Source organism: Heterocephalus glaber, unplaced genomic scaffold (genome assembly GCF_053883595.1).
Source record: "Heterocephalus glaber isolate CG9 unplaced genomic scaffold, H.glaber_assembly_v1.0 deba00001454, whole genome shotgun sequence".
NCBI lineage: Eukaryota > Metazoa > Chordata > Mammalia > Rodentia > Bathyergidae > Heterocephalus > Heterocephalus glaber.
The window spans coordinates 15367163-15379841 of NW_028258303.1; the positions used below are offsets into that span (position 1 = coordinate 15367163).

Consider the following 12679-nt stretch of genomic DNA (forward strand, 5'->3'; position numbering starts at 1 on the left):
CCCACTGCTATACATATCAGAGATATGATTCAAAATAAGTTCTCTTGTGTATAAGAATGCTTTATAAAATATATATGTGTAAAAGTAAAGCATTGCTATGTGTCAATTAAATATTTTATTTTCTTAATGTGTAAATTTTAATGTGTAGCTCCATCTTGTTAGGGTTAGTGATGTTGCTGGTAGCACATAAGAGAAAATTGTATGTCTAAATATAAGAAAACAACCTGATTATAGTACAGTTATTTCTTCTTGAACAATACAATGTGTCCACTGAAATAAAAATGCCAACAATTGGAGTGTTGAGTCTGTTAGTTTGTTTTTAATTCTCCTTGAATAACACTTTGTAACTGAAAGGTATTTTGGGTTTTTTTCCTTTTAATTCAATAGTGAGCAAATCTGAACATGTAAAAGAATTAAAAAGTGATACCATAGATATTTAAATGAAGAGCATGTCTTACTAAAGTCTGAAGCAAAAGTCTTATAAAAATATTTTGTCAGTGTTTTAAAAATGAAGAGCTTTTCTTTTATTAGATAATAGCATTATATTACAGTTGGAAAAAACAGGAGCAAGAAAGAGAAAAAATTTCTCATATCACCAGAAGGCCATCAATATAATGACTGAGCATATTATTTTCCAGATATTTTCTTCTGCCACCAGAAGGCCATCAATATAATGACTGAGCATATTATTTTCCAGGTATTTTCTTCTGCAAACATTTTTCATAGTTATAATAATATTTTACCATCATGTATAATAACATTGCACTTTTGGACTTAACAATATACCATAAGCATTTTTATTACAAATATTGGTTTATTTGCTGTAGAAGTAATATCCAGACAAGTAAATATACCTACATTTTAGTTTTTTCTTATTTCTTCTGAGTTTGGGAAGTATCTTGGAAATTTGTGCCTATATTAATCACATTGCATAGGACTCTTTTAGAACAGAAGAAAAGTTGGCCCCCTCTTCATCTTACCCCTTAAAAAATCCTCAATTAGGAGACCCAAAAAAGTACCCTTTTAGTAATGGGCTGTGTCTCAGTTTCTGGCCAGTTACCCCCACTTTGCACTACTTGAAAAATATCAGACATTTAAGCTGCTTCCCACAAACAAGTACCCTAAAACCTCGGTGAAATTCAACCACAGCTGTCACTCCAGTGTGAGCAAGACTAAATCTAATTTGTTGGGTGGAAAGAGTTAAATGAACTTTAACTGAAAAGCTCTCTTTCTCTTCCTCTCAGGGTAGAAAATAGCCAAGGGCAACAGCGGATGACTAATGTGTAGAATATTGCAATTAGTATAGCAAGGTACTTACAGGGATCAAATTAAAAAATTCATTAACGTACGCACTTAATTAAGAAACACTTTTCGGTTTACATGATAAATTATGACACCTATTAAATCTTCCAGTACAAGCTGTAATGGCTTCTTTGCTCCCTGGTAGAGAACTATTGCCTTTGAGGTCTTGTGAAACTCCCCAAGGACCAGCAGCATTAGTTACAAGTGTATTAAAAACAATGCTTTCTCCCTACAAGGTGTTCATAAGAGCTCTTTATTGAAAACTAATTTAAACTTAAGAAAGCACCAGGGAGCAGGAGGCTATCTTGCTGGAAGCAAATGACAACAAACATGAAATGACCTTGAAAAGGAAGGGAAGCCTTGATTTCCCAACATTCTTAAGAGGAAGTAGAAAGACATACTTTTTGTTTGTTTGCTTGCTTTTGTGTCTTTGGCTTTAATCTCTCTGTCTTCTCATTAACTCCCTTAAAAATAAATGTTATCAATGGAGAAAGAACATATTGGCAATAAATTATTTATTAGTAGATTGGTGGCAAATATGCTTTTTGCTTTCATTTAATGGAAAGAATTAGGAGGAGAGAAATAAAGATGAAAGTTAAGAGAGGGAAGGAAAGAAGGAGTAAAAATGAAAGCCAGACATAAATACATAAGGAATTCAGATAAATCCCTCAGAACCTGGTAGTGTCTGAGACATTTCTTTATTGTAGAAAGTGTGGATGATGATACTACATTTCTATTCTTGTTTTCTGAATATCTTCAGTATCTCCTTTATATTTTTTTTATCTTTATGTTTTATGGTCAGTTTATTAAGTTCAATGGTGAAAGTTATCAGAAGAATATTCTCCTGAGAGTTGTTTTTTCTTAGAAAAAAAAGAAAGGAAAATTAAAAGCCTCTCAGCATAGCCACAGATGCTGTGGCTGTGGAGCTCTCCGGAGATGGTGCATCAGTCCTCTGAGTCACTCCCTGGGCCAGCAGGGTTGTAGTCTGGGTCGTCCTCAACATCCTCCAGCTCCAAGTAATCCAATTCCTGGAACAAAGACTTACCTACTTCCACATTATTTCCAGAATCCTCCAAGAACTGGATATCAGATGTGTCAAGGTTATGATCGGTTTCAAACAGCTGTTTGCCACTTAATTTATTTTTTCCTGCTTGCTGTTTTTCTTTTATCCGTTTCTTTTTAATTTCCAAGAATTCTGCCTCAAACTTGGCTTTCCAACATAAGAAATTCTCAATTGTAACAGGGATGCCATGGAATAATTGCTTCTCTGCTTCTGCTTCTTTTTCTTTTAGTTTCTTTTCTTCCTCTCTTCTCTTTTTTTATCTGATCTACTATTTCATTTAATTTTTCTTGCACTGCTGTCACTAGAGTAAAGATCATGACCACACCAAGATTTTCCGCAGCCTGTAATGCTAATAATTTTTAAATGTCTATGACATCATTATCTTCTAGGTTTTCCTGGGAAAATATTTCATAAAGAGGAGCTTCATCTGGGTATTTTTCACTGTTTGTAAAGTTGAGGGTAGTCTGAACAGTTTCATCATTTTCTCCAACCTCAGATGTCACAGTGATGGTGAAGCTGGGTGGATTTTCTGATAATACTGAAAAGCACTGGCCGCAACTCCAGAGTTTCTGTGAAGGAGTTGGGGTAGATAAGACTCCAGAGCCTTCAGCTCATTTCGCTCGCTGCACCTCGCTGTAGTCTGTCATCGCGGCCCTGGCTGCTGCCCATGGAGCACGCCAACGCTCAGGCTGCGCACCACAGCCGAGGCCCGAGGCCTCCGGCCAGGCCCAGCCCGGACTGCTGAGCCACAGCCCCGCGCCGCTCTCGGCCGATCGCTATTTCTCAGTATCTCCTTTAATATTCTTTAGTAACTCTGGAGTTAAAAGAGGTGGTACTGAAAATTAAATTGCTTTCCCAGAGTTGAACATATTCATAATCTGGCACATTCTCTTTTCTTTGGACTAGCAAAGTTTTTACAATTGTGGCCCTTGCTTTTATGGACCTCTGTAGCACTTGACAGTTTAGAAAACCCGACCTCTGTGATGTATGTGACCTCACTGGCAAGAGCCATGATTATTTCTCTAGCTTTCCCATTTCAGAACCAGAACCTGCTGCCGCTACTGCTGTGCAGAAAATGCCGACTCATATTTCTGGTTCTCTGAAGGAGCTGAACTGCTATTCTCATAGAACAGGAGGTTCTAAGAAGGAGGTGTAGAGCAGGAGTCCTCATTGGGAGAGAAATGCCTGTAATGGTCTAAGTCATGCTATGGAGCCATGTCTTTAATTTCACAAAGCAACCCCAGCTCCGAACTTATAAAAGGTAGACCATTCAGTCCTTTCTGCTTTCTTCTTCAGCATCGTGTATCACTCTTTGTTTTCCCTTGTACTAGAAGTAACGTGAAAAGTGTTTAAGAAACATTTTGGAAAAAATTAAATACAAACTCAAGCACAGTTATTTTCATTTCTATTTCTTATTACATTTATTTTGGAGTGCAATAATTACAATCTTCAGTTTACCAAGTAATTTACCTAAATCTAATCAGAAACTTTTCAAAATGAAGAATGTATGGCCACAGAAATCATAGTCATCCTCTAGGCCTGTTAATTTTTACAGTACGGTTTTCCTTTCATGACTTGCCAGGGATTTCACGTAACTTCCTTATACATCATTGGTTCCTGTGGCATGGTTGATATGTGACCTGACATGGGCTGAGCAAAGGAAAGCTTGCAAGGAAGTCAATACTACAAAACTGTCTTGCTTTCAACCCTATTTGAAACTGGCAGATTTTGAAATTATCCAATAAACAATTGGATTAGTCTTCCCATGTGTGGTTTGTGCTACTAGTCCACAAAGTCACAGAAGCCCACCGAGACACTGTGTGTCTGTATTAATGTTTTGATGATTAAAAGCTGAAGATATTAGGGACCCCAGTTCCATGATATCACCCTATCAACTCCAGCTTAGAAAAGACAACCTACCATAAATGCCCTCAGGCCTTCCTCATATACCTTAGTTGATAGTTAACTATTTGTACAATTTATTTTTCCCAAGGTATCAATGCCATCAAGTGTAGCCAGCCTATACCATATTCCTAACAATCATTACTGTCCCCAAAATGATTGTTTTAGTTTGGATTCCCAGAAATACATCACAAAACCAGGGCTGAGTACAAGTGTTCCATTAGAAAGTACAGGTTACATCAATAGGAAAGGAAATGTGCAGAATAAAAGGTGCATTATTAAGGCAATAACCATCTGGAGTTTAATTCTATAGATAATCTCCTATAAACTGTTCAGTCTATGCCTTACATGTATTCCAACCAAGACAAAGAAATTGGGGTCATTATGTACACTTTCCCAATAGTTTCTAGTAGGGGTGTTAATGCTTGACATTTTCACTCTGCTATAACGTTCCCCACACTTATGTAAGTACAGTGGCCATTGCATATCTTACATACTCAATTTCTGTCAGCACTTCAACCCTATTAACCACCAGTTAATTGGTTATCACCACCACCAATTGTTATCACCACCCCACATAGTACCCACCATAAGGTTCATCAGTGTTTCAGACTGACGGACATTTCAAATTCAAAATGTTATTCTGAGAATTTCCTTTTAAGACATTTCTTGTTCTCTAGTGTATTAGCTTATTTTTCTAATAAAATAAACCCTATATCAAAAGCTCTGTTCTAGCATTTTATTGACTAGTGCAACCTTAGGGAAGAGATGTTGAGAGAATAAGGGAATAAAGTAGGAAGGGGAAAGAATACATAGCAATAAGTGTACCAAGACCATTGTAACTTCAAGAGAAGTGGACTGCTTGGTCTTGAAGGATCTCTTCAGGGAGGCCATAAAGATCTTGAATCCACATATAGTTTACTTAGTGAGAGAAAAAGGGGAAGGTTCATTTTGCTTCCATCCCCTACCCATCACTAGATACTCCACTAGATACCAAATTTTGCTGCACTAGATACTAATTTCTTACTGTCTATGGTTGCACTGAAAAAAAATGGATTAAAACTTGCGACTTTTCAAGCTTTTAGTATCAACAAAAAACCCAAGAGCAAGAGTCAGGTGCTGTGGGCTCAAGGCAAGGAACAGTGTGAATGTTTACATGAGTTTTAATAGCATCTCTGAGATTAACCAAATCCATCGAAGCAAACTTTCTCTGCTCTAACATTTCATTGCATTGATCTACTTCATTTGCACTTGTCAACATGTTATTTTGCTTGGATATATATTTAGCAAGTGGGAAAGACAAATACAAACTACTCCTCTTTATTTTGTTCCCAGTCCACTGTACCTAATAATGATAATTATTATTATAGCTAAGACATTAGATGGTTAAATATGCCAACATTATTTAGTCTTCACACCAAACTTAAGTATGGAAGTATTAAGTGGCTTTCCCAAAGTGACTGAGTTGTTAAGTTATGCAGGTGGATTAAAACTTCAGGTATTCTACTCTAAAGGTTAATTCTTTTTTTTTTTTTTTTTAACCCCATTAAGTTTATTGGTACATTTTAGGAATAAAATACAGTTACATTCATCATTAGGATCTTGTACCTTTACATGATGTATCTTGGTTCTTATTTTTTCCCCTTCCCCTGCCCTCCCTTCACCCCCTCCACCCTTCCCTATTTGCAAAGACTTTGTTTCCATTTTTTTCTTCTTTTCTCATATTTTTTCTTTGCCCTTCTTTCTTTTCCACTACCCCGCCCATTTCCCGTACTCCTTTAGACCTTTTCTTCCTATTACACAATATCAATTATACATTTTTAAATTACAGTATCAAGATCTAGAAGACATTATCACAGATTTTACAGAATTTAAAAGGATATAGAAAGGATATTACAAAAATCTTTTTGAAATAAATTTGACAACTTGTAAGAAGTACCTTGGAAGACAAATTAATGAAACTGACTCCGGAGGAAATATAAAATTTGAATAGCACCTATTAAAGAAAGTATATTCCTACCTTGAAAACCTACCTATATGACAACAGCAGGCTCATATACATTTTAACTGATAATTTTTTTTTTTTCCCTTTGGTACCGGGGATCGAACTTGGGTCCTTGCGCTTGTGCAGCAGGCTACAAAACCACTGAGCTAAATCCCCAACCCTTAACTGACATATTATATCAAACATTTAAAGCAGAAAAAAGAAGGACTACTTCTCTCTTCATTTTAGAAAATCAACATTGTGCTACTACTAAAACTGGATAAAGATAATAGAAGAAAAAAGTATGAACATAGATAGAAATTTGTTTAACAAAACAAACTATTAGAAGTCAGTTCTGGCAGTATGTAGAAAGTGGTTTTATTATAGGGATGGCAGTGTTAGTTCAGCATTGGAAGATCCATCCCCAAAGGTCATCATTTTAACAGAGGAAAGGAAAAAGCCATATGATCCTGTCAGTAGTTGCAGAAAAAGTATTGGCCTAAATTCTACAGCTGTTCACGGTAAAAGCTATCAGGAGAATAGGAGTAGAACAGAAGCTTCTCAACAGATCAAAGACATGTACTCCATACTTCCAGCAAAAACTCCTTATATGAATGGAGAAGATACAATGCTTTCTCCCTAAGGTGGGGAACAAGGGCAGATATGCGTACTCTTCATCTATCCATTAAACTTTGAAACATAGGCCCAAACCAAAATATTCTGGCAATAAAATGACACAATTAGGATAGAATTGGCAAGGTAGAAGTAAAATCTTTATATGTAGATGAAATGATCATCTACAGAGAAAATACTAAGAAATCTCTAGGAGCCCCTAGAATTTGTATTTGAATAAAAGTTAATTCTTAACTTCTAACCAAAGTCGTTATTCTATCATAATCACTGAAGACTCCTGTCAAAAGCTGATTGACTTTATAGAGGAGAAAGAAAAAATCGGATGAAGAAATGAGCAATGGCCTCATTTAGGTGAATAGGGTACAATTGTGTTACCAATAGTGCAGTTCTAGAAATTTTTTAAAAATCTTCGTTTTCCTTTTAAAAATATTTTGAAATCAGTGATTGACATTTTATTTTGCTATAATTGTTCATTCCCTCAACTTATTATATATGACTTGTCTGTTATTACCAATAGTAATATCATTTGCCCAGTTGACTGTACAGTACAAGAAAGACATATAGGTGAAATTTACTCATTTGTTACTAAATTTTGCTGACTTTATTTTCCTGCAGTAGAAATTTCAAATAGTTATTTAATTGCAAAGTCAGATATTTTATGGAGCTTGTTTCTCCTAATAGTATTTTGATATTTTAAAATATAAAAGAAACAGGCTTTAAAAGGCCTTGAAACTTTTTTTTTTTTTTGGGTACCGAGGATCGAACTGGGGTCATTGCGCTTGCGCAGCAGGCGGTGAAACCACTGAGCTAAATCCCCAGCCCTTGAAACATTTTAATAAATCATTAAATGAATATGTCAGCATGAGATTTTTTCCAGATAATGAGGTGTTAAGTAATAGATCATCTTTATAAGTGATTTTCTTCTCAGATTGTTTTGTGTGAAATAAGATCCCCTATGAATGTTCCAAAACAGCCTGTAATGGCTGCTAATCACCCTAGTGTCAGAGCTTATAGCTTCTATATATCTTTCTCAGACTACATGAAAAGACTGTAACAGTTTCAAGAACTAGTACTTAAAACAGCTATCAAATAAGTTCTCAGTCCCATTTCATCCAAATGCACATTTCTATTTATGATAGAGGAGGGTAGTTGTCCTTAGCCGTGAAGAAATTCTCATTGAAATCTGACTTTCAACTTTTTCTAGAATAATAAAAAGGTGGGATCTTTATTGGGGAAACATTATGCAAGTAATATGGACTGATGTATGGAACAAAATGCCATAGAGCCTCCTGGTAGCCACACTGGGGCAGTCGACTCACCTTGAAGAGGGTATTTATCTGATTTTAGGCTACCTTTTCTTTCTTCATTAACTCAGTCAATGTTTTCTGCTCCAGTCTTTCTGTTCCTGCTTTGAATGGAACTGATGTTATGGTCCCTGGCTCTGTCCACTCCAGCTATGTCTTCCACTTTATGATTAAAGTTAGCTACTTTCTTTTCTTCAGAAATAACTATATCTGTAAGGCTAAACTTTCAAAGTTATTTCTTACTAGTGCCTTAAATTGAGTGCTGATACACTTGAGTCTGTGATTGTCCTCTTTGGTCTGCCCTATAATATTTAGAGTATTTTAGTTGTTCGTGTACTTTACTATATGAGCTTCTGATTTTTATAATCCTCACTCTTGCAAGCCTTTAGATTCTGACTTGCCCAATGTGTACTAACAGGTGGTTTGTTTTGGCCCTTGTTCTCTTGAGTAAGTGAAAGAAGTAATCTGGAGGGTTTTCTGGCCCTAATTGCCTGACAATTCTGCCTTTTATGATGCTAACACATATCATCATGTATATATTCATATGCTTGTATGAACTCTCATCTATTATATGCTTCCTGTAGAATAGGTAATATTTTTATCCTTTCAAGGAATTAATAAAAGAAACAAAAAGGTCGTATATTCCTGCAGCAAGGTGTGGAAAAAAATAAGAGACCTCAGTTACCATTGTGGGTAGAATTTCTATTCCTAGGGCATATGTTTGACAGATGTGTCCAACAAACAAATAAACAAAAAATAAAAGGATGTAAAGAAACTCATGGTGCTCTGAGCTGGAAACTTGATGAACTCTGGTCCCCAAATCTTTGAAAATTTAATATAAATTGTAGAAGCTAAGAAAAGTACATTTCCAAAATGGCAAACAAATTCCTATGTCTTAAGAGAAGGTTGGCTTGAATATATTTGGGGGCAGTATGTGTGTGTATGTTGAGGAAGTCACCTTCGTGGGACATTTAGCTATGTAAATATAAAACAAAACACATCTTCTAATGACAAAAGATAATTATCAGAAAAATGTACTGAATTTTATTTAATTTGCTTTTGATTCATCATTTTCACTTTCTGTTGTACAAGGAAGCATGTATTGCTCTTTGTTTAAATGTGCATGATATGTGGTTTACATCAGTGATGGTGAACTTTTCAGAGACAGAGTGCCAAACTGCAACCCAAAATCCATTTATTTATTGCAATTAAACATGAATATTGAGGTTTCAATTTAGAAAATACAACTCTATATTAACATCTTTTGTATTAAAAACAGTAACACACATGCCATAGGTTTGCCACCACTGATTTAGATCTCAAAATGTCCCCCAAGTGCCATGAGTTAGAGGCTGGAACACCAGCCTGTCACACTATTAAGGGGTGGTGGAACTTTTAGGAGGCAGAGCTTAGTGGAAGAAAGTTAAGTCATTGGGCATGTGCCTTTGAAGGGCTATTGGAACTGCCAATCCCTCCCTCTCTCTCTTTGTATGAGGTGAGCAGCTTTGCTCTGCCACATTCTCTTTATGATGATATTCTGCCTTGCTACAAGCCCCCCCCCCCAAATGAGGCCAAGCAATCTTAGACTGATACCTCTGAAATGATGAGTCAAAATACGTTTTTTCCCAATAAGTAGATTTATTTTAGGTATTTTGTCATAGCGACATAAAACTGACTACCAGAACGCACTTAGAGTATTCATGCTTTCACATTTATTCAGAATCTGTTATGTATCAACTACTGTGAAAAAACTGAGACCGAATATTTCTTCTTTCACAAAGATTTAAGTCTACTGGAAAGGTCTATCCTCTAACCTAAAAATTACTTTATTTGGGATAAGTTGCTGGTAATAGGAAATAACTTATTTTTTCTTATTAGACCTAAGCCGCAGAATGCATTCTTATATTTCATTTCTATGTATGTAGTCCTTATTTTAATGAGTTTTTCATATACTTGTACCTGTTTAAATATTTTCTCTAGAGGGGCAGGGGATTTAGCTCAGTGGTTTCAGCATCTGCCTTGCAAGCACAAGGTCCGGAGTTCAATCCCCAGTACCAAAAAAAAAAATTCTCTCTAATTTTCATTTTAGAGTAATTTAGACTTAAAGGCCAGAGGTGGTGCATTCTTTTTGGTTTCCAGTGACTTTATTATGATGATGTACTGTTAGGAGCAATTCTACATGAATTGGGGGAAAAATCATTTCACAATGAAATCATGATTAGGACCTAGTTTTCCCACCTTTCCCAGCTACAACATGCTGAGACATAACTCCATTTTCGCCTCGGGTCACAGCTAGACCTCAGTGGTCCAGTGAGGCTGTGATGCTCCAGGGCAAGATTACACTAGCAGAAGACATCCTGGGAGGAACAAAAATCTTCATCTGCATAATTCTTCATTGTTCTAGGACTTTCGCCCTATCACCTTTTACATTTGTTACTCTTCCTATGTACTGAACTCTCTGCCATGACTCATCTGTTACATTTGTTTCTCCTGATGTACTGAATAAAGGTGTTGCAAGCTCCGGGGTTTCTGTGTTTGCTTCCCAGAGCAGCATTGATGAGGCCCAAAAGTGCAGCTTCTTCTCTAAGTCTTGTTTCTCCTATCTTTTCTATCTAAAAAGTTAATTTGCCTTGTGCTATTGTGGCTCGCAGGAGACTAGGACCTGATGCAGAGGTTCTAGTAATGTCCCCTCTCCCTGTTCCCTGCAATGTACCTTTCAGTATTGTGGGACCTCATAACTCTGTAATCATAAAAGCTCCCCCAGCCCCAACATAGTGACTGATTGTGAGTTAATGGTTAAAACGTGCTTGTTAGTTCTGGGACACTAGATAAAATCTGTAACAAACATAGAGTTACTAAGTGAATTACCCAACTCCTTGTTTGTCCGAAACCGATGTTCCGGACACAGCTATCTGTAAGACAATCTGCAAACATCTTTTGACCATCAACATTTTTTTTTCTCTTTTCTGTAAGTTCTGCTTGCTAACTTCCCCTGCAACCCCCTATAAAAACAGCCTCGGACTCTGAGCCAGTTGCCTCTCTAAGCTACTTTGCTTTGGGAGTGCCCTCTGGCCAGACTAATAAAGGTCTGTTTTACTTTCCAACTTGTCCGGTGTGTTCCTTCCCGGGCGTTCTTCGCTGCAGTCAGCTCCTTGGAGCGTTTGGTAAGGCCCTTGGTCTTACAAAATATCAAGAGAGTAGAAATAGAGGCTCTGATAAAAATGTGTCTTCACATCAAGTATAAACAGTGTGAATGAACAATACTACTCTGTGAGAATGAGAGAAGCTGATACTGTGTCAGGAACAATACAAGGCTTCACTTTAATTTTCTCCTAGAAAACAACATGCAAGATAGAAGCAAGGTGCTATATACCGTTTTTCCTCAAAACTTGCATCGTAACAAAAATGGATTACAAATTAAAGAATGATCAATCCCAAAGTACAATGGTTCCCAGGATTCATTTATCTTGAATGGGAATTTGACACACATATCACTCTGAAAAAATTATGATTTATGTCACTAGTTCATTTCTTTCCTTCAACTACCATCACCCAAGGCTACCTTCTGTTTGAGGGCAAACCCAGTACCAAACACCTGTGTGGCAGCTACAGTATTTGCTTTCCTTTCAGATGATGTTGGCCTGGTCCATCTGCAGGATGAGTCTGTGTGCCAGTTCTGATTATTCAAGTGGGACAAGAGTTCTTAGGAATCTGTGAGAATGCAAAAAAGATATTAAGGAAATAGCTTTCCTTTTCCCACCAGCTTTCTTTAGTCTACGTATCTTAATGTTCTTTGCCTGTCTTTCTGATGAGTGACCCTGCATATCAACGAGTCTTACTTGATGCAGGGCCAATAAGTCTTTGTGGGGTAATTAATTGGCATAGTGATTGGCAAAAACCCAGGCTAAATTTTTGTAGGTGATTTGTGGCATAGGTAATTGCCTACATGTGAATAACTTCTAAAATTGCAGTTAGCAGAAGGTAAATGATGTTTTGGTTCTAAAGCAGCCACAAATACATTACTGCATAAAAGTGTAAATATCAGAGAATTAAATCTTGATTGTTAAGTTTTTTTCTGGTATAGATCCTGGGACATATGAAAATTATTTTTGATTGTTCATGATAAGTTGCCAGTATACCATAGTATTGTTATACATTTTTTCATTCAGATATTGAAATTTTAATATTTTTCTTTTCTTGTGAAGAATTAAGAAAATTTTGGTGAATTTGTTCTTTTATTAAAAATTATTGAACCCATGGCCGGGGATTTAACTTAGTGGTACCACACATGCCTTGCAAGCTCAAGGTCCTGAGTTCCATTATCAAACGCTTACAATATATAAGAAATTATATGTGTAGTTGGGACTTATTCAGATGAATAGAGTATTATCTAAGAAATTAGACATGGAAAATGATTGCAAAATAAATTTAAATAAATGTAATCAAGAAGCAGCTATTAAATTCATAGAATTGTATAGCTAAATGTAGCTA

At 36.3% G+C, this 12679-nt stretch overlaps 1 pseudogene; it reads right to left on the reverse strand.

Moving 5' to 3' along the window:
• Positions 1 to 2243: 2243 nt before the first annotated feature.
• Positions 2244 to 2695, reverse strand: LOC147827154 (RWD domain-containing protein 1 pseudogene; annotated as a pseudogene).
• Between the last annotated feature and the right edge of the window lie 9984 nt (positions 2696 to 12679).